This window comes from Scyliorhinus canicula, chromosome 7, assembly GCF_902713615.1.
Source record: "Scyliorhinus canicula chromosome 7, sScyCan1.1, whole genome shotgun sequence".
Lineage (NCBI taxonomy): Eukaryota > Metazoa > Chordata > Chondrichthyes > Carcharhiniformes > Scyliorhinidae > Scyliorhinus > Scyliorhinus canicula.
The window spans coordinates 197,948,714-197,953,788 of record NC_052152.1 but is presented as its reverse complement, the minus strand read 5'-3'; positions in this window follow the sequence as shown (position 1 = coordinate 197,953,788).

The window sequence follows — 5,075 nt, the reverse complement described above, 5'->3', positions numbered from 1 at the left end:
CGTTACCGAATAGTAAGTGTCACTCAACCTTACACTTGAAGACACCAGCTCAGAGGTTGGCACTGCAGGATTCAGGATTCAGAGGGTAAACTATAGAGAGGATCTGTATTTGGAGATTCACTGAACCTATGAATAGGAGTGAGAACAATTAGATAAGATGGTCCAGGTAGCAGCTCAAATAATAGGGCACAAACTACTTTAGGATGACTTCCCATGCGCCTGCTACCCTTGTTGTGCTTGGTAGTAGAGGTTGTGGGTTGGACAGTGCTGTCGGAGGAGCCTTGGTGAATTGCTACAGATGGTACACACTGCTGTAGACCAGTGTTTTTCAAACTTTTTTTCCCGGAGACCCATTTTTACCAACCGGCCAACCTTCGGGACCCACGCCGGCCGACCTTCGGGGCCCACGCCAGCCGACCTTCGCGACCCACCATTTTCTTCTTACATCGTTTGCTGCTGACAAAATGGAGGAATCCCAATCACGCCCAAAACACGGGATGGCGACGTTTGGGGGCCATGACCTGCTCTCTGCCTCCCTCAGGCAGGAAGATTCCATAGAATTTTTTAAAAAGTCTTCTGCATCTCCGATTGTGTGAATTCGCGGTCTTCAGCCGCTTTTATTATCAACTTTTATTTATTTTTTGTAATTTGTAACAATGTTTGGGCAGCACGGTGGCACAGTGGGATAGCACTGCCGCCTCACGACGCCGAGGTCCCAGGTTCGATCCCGGCTCTGGGTCACTGTCCGTGTGGAGTGTGCACATTTTCCCCGTGTTTGCGTGGGTTTTACCCCCACAACCCAAAAGATGTGTGATGTGTTGGGTATTCCTATTCCCATTGTAATCTCCTTTGTTTAAGCACAAAACACGAGTATTTGATTTTACCTTCTCACCCTCCATCTGTATTTTAAATTCCACCATATTGTGATCGCTCCTTCCGAGAGGATCCCTAACTATCAGATCGTTAATCAATCCTGTCTTATTACAAAGGACCAGATCTAGGACCGCTTGTTCCCTCGTAGGTTCCATTGCATACTGTTCTAGGAAACTTTTGCGGATACATCCTATAAACTCCTCCTCAAGGCTGCCTTGACCGACCTGATTAAACCAATCGACATGTAGATTAAAATCCCCCATGATAACTGCCATACCATTTCTACATGCATCAGTTATTTCTTTATTTATTGCCTGCCCCACCATAACGTTACTATTTGGAAGCCGATAGACTACTCCTATCAGTGACTTTTTCGCCTTACTATTCCTGATTTCCACCCAAATGGATTCAACCTTATCCTCCATAGCACCGATGTCATCCCTTACTATTGCCCGGATGTCATCCTTAAATAGCAGAGCTACACCACCTCCTTTACCATCCACTCTGTCCTTCCGAATAGTTTGATACCCTCGGATATTTAACTCCCAGTCATGACCATCCTTTAACCATGTTTCAGTAATGACCACTAAATCATAGTCATTCACGATGATTTGCGCCATCAACTCATTTACCTTATTCTGAATACTACAACACGACAACACTTATGTTGACTTTTATACCTCTGTTTTGAATCTGCGCTAGTAATCCAGAGACCCAGGTTAATGATCTGGGATCGAATCTGGCTACGACAGATATTGAAATTGAATAAAAGTCTCAAATTAAAAGTCTAATGATGACATCGTGGATTGTTGTAAAAAGCTCAGTCAGTCATGTTCTCTGGGAAATCTGCTCTCCTTACGTGGCCTGACCTACACTTGACTCCAGATCCACAGCAATGTTGGGGTTGATTTGTTAGTGTCCTCTGAAATAGCCTTTTGTTTTCTGAAACACCTTGTGTTTGATGATGATGCCCACCTGAAATGGCACTTTGAGATCCTCGGTGTCAGGGTCCGGAATCATGTTGGAGTCGGAATCAGTGACCGGTGGCTGGACGGTCCGGACATCCCTGCACGGCTGGTGGGAGCGACAAGAGGTAGTTGGTTGAGCAGACCTACATAGAGCTGCATAGTGGCCAAGCTTGCCACGCTGGAGACAGCATCGGGATTTGCAGGACATTGCCGCTTTAAGTGGGCGGAGCCACAGTTGTTGCACGTCGTGATGTCAGAACGTTCGGCGCGTCACCGCGCATGTGCGGTGTGGTCGTACGTAGTGCGCACCTGCGCAGTTCGGTCTTCGGCCTCGCTGTCCCCTCGGTTGGTGCGCGCATGCGCGGGAGCCTGTGAAAAGCGCGCGAAATGGCCGCCCTCATCCAGGCTCAGGCCCTGGAGCTGTTTTACGGCCAGCACCCGCTCTGCCTCGTGGGGGCCTTGCCGTGCCGTCACTGCCGCTTGAATGTGCGAGTATCGGTTAGTGGCGTGTTCATGCAGAACGCAGGTCTCGATGGCTATAGCGAGGGTGAGCTGTTTAACTTTCAGGAGCTGCTGGCATAGGGGGTCCGATTGTACACCGAAAACGATCTGGTCGCGGATCATCAACTCGGAGGTGGAGCCGTAATTGCAGGACTGTGCAAGGATGCAAAGGTGGGTGAGGAAAGATTGAAAAGGTTCATCCTTACCCTGCAGACGCTGTTGAAAGACGTAGCGCTCAAAACTTTTGTTTACCTCAATGTCACAGTGACTGTCGATTTTGAGTAGGACTGTCTTGAACTTGGACTTGTCCTCACCTTCAGCGAACGTGAGGGAGTTGAAGATATGGATGGCGTGGTCCCCGGCCGTAGAAAGGAAGAGAGCAATCTTCCTGGCGTCTGAAGCAGTTTCCAGATCTGTAGCTTCGAGGTACAGTTGAAAAGATCTTCCAGTTCGCACCGAGGTTGCCGGTGATGCGGAGCGGGGGGGGGGGGGGGGGGGGGGGGCTGTCCAGACTACCGGATGGCTGATCGCTGGTCGAAGGCAGATTATTTGAGAGTAGGTCCATCAAACTCTAACATCACGTACTGGTACCATGATGTGTTGGGTATGCTGGGTCTGTGATGACTGCGTTTACCAGAGCAGAGAGAGAGACAGGCTACCAACACTTGTAGAAATACAACTCTATTTTATTTAACTATGAGCTGTTAAACATACTTGCACTGTGGGTCGACACTATGTTAGGTTGACTGAAGACCTATGGCTAACCTGACCAGTCTATACTGCGAGCACATGGCAGATGTTCGTGCTACTGATTATGGGCTCTGGCTGTCTCAGAGGCTGCATCCCGAATGAGCGGGAAAACTAGTGCCCTCTGGCTTTATAGTGACCGTGTCCTGTCTGGTGATTGGCTGCAGTGTTCTGTGTGTTGATTGGTCTTTCAGTGTGTCAGTCAGTGTGTCTATGCACCATCATATACTTGTGTGTATATTATGACAATGTGCACAGTAGGTGGATTGGCCATGCTAATTGGAAAAAATGAATTGGGTAGTCTAAATTTAGAAAAAGAGCAATGTTGTTGCACGGCACTTTAATTAAAGAGACGAAAGCTTATGTCATTGTCAGACTCTTCAGATTCTTCCTGTTTCTTCACTTCCTTTTTCTCTTCAGCAGCAACAGGGGCAGCAGCGGAAACAACAGCTGCAGCAGCTGGGGTACTGCTGCCAGCACCAACGGTACAGATCAGACTACTGACGTCAATATTAGCCAATGCCTTGGCAAACAGACTAGGCCAGAAAGGCTCAATGGTCACACCAGCTGTTTTGGGTATTGAGTTTGTCTTCGGTGACAGTGACCACATTGTCATGCAGGATGAACGCGCTGTAGATACAGGCGTGTTCTGAGGTGGAGGCCATGGCGCTGGATCTCTGCGGGTGGGTCCGATGGTCCTGGTCACCGGGGGGAAACTTGGCCTTAGCTTCGTTCAGAAGAACCGAGCACTTCCGAACCGGGCAGAGTGAGCAGCAGCCGGCTTTTAACTATGCCGGCTGCGAGCGGCCTTTTTAACTATATTTAAAAACGCGGGGCCGCACTGTGCATGCATGCCTGCTCATCGGTGCTAGAACTGCTGCCTCACGGCGCCGAAGACCCGGGTTCGATCCCAGCCCTGGGTCACTGTCCGTGTGGAGTTTGCACATTCCCACCGTGTCTGCGTGGGTCTCACCCCCACAACCCAAATATGTGCAGGGTAGGCGGATTGGCCACGCTAAATTGCCCCTTAATTGGATATATTTTTTTAAAAGAGTAGAAATCCTAACATAGCTTCCCCCACCCGATTCAATGTTATTGAAGATCGGACACAAACTTTTCATCATGCATTTTTGGCAAAGGCTTTTGAGAAATCAAGTATTGCTGTGTGTGAGGTTTCATCTATTCAAGACTTGATGCTACATCCTTGACAGTCTGTAAGGCTGTGTATTTGATAGATGTGTTTTCTGTGCCAGGTAATATCTCCCCTTGACATTCTTTGTTCAAATTTTATTTCTTATTTATTTTTAAAATTTAGAGGTACCCAATTCTTTCCTCCAATTAAGGGGCAATTTAGCGTGGCCAATCTACCTAGCCTGCACACCTTTAGGTTGTGGGGGTAAGACCCACGCAGTCACGGGGAGAATGTGCAAACTCCACACGGACAGTGACCCGGGGCCGGATCACTCCAGGGCCTCAGCGCCGTGAGGCAACGGGCTAACCACTTGCGCCACCAGGCTGCCCTCACTCCCCTTGCCATTCAATGGCATTACCACCGCTCAGTCCCCACTATCAACATCCTGAGGGGATTGCCATTGACCAAAAACTGAACTGGACTAGCTATCTGAATACTGTGGCTACAAGAGCAGCTAAGAGGCTAGGATTCCTGTCTCCTGATTCCCCAAAGCCTGACCCTTAGCTCAATGGGCTGAACAGCTGACTTGTAAAGCAGAACAAGGCCAGCAGCACGTGTTCAATTCCCGTAACGGCCTCCCCGAACAGGCGCCGGAATGTGGCGACTAGGGGCTTTTCACAGTAACTTCATTGAAGCCTACTTGTGACAATAAGCAATTATTATTATTATTAAGAGTACTTAGAACCACAGAATTGCATAGAATTCCTACAGTGGAGGAGGCCATTCGGCCCATCGAGCCTGCACGGACCCTCAGAAAGAGCACCCTTCCTAGGCCCACTCCCCCGCCCTATCTC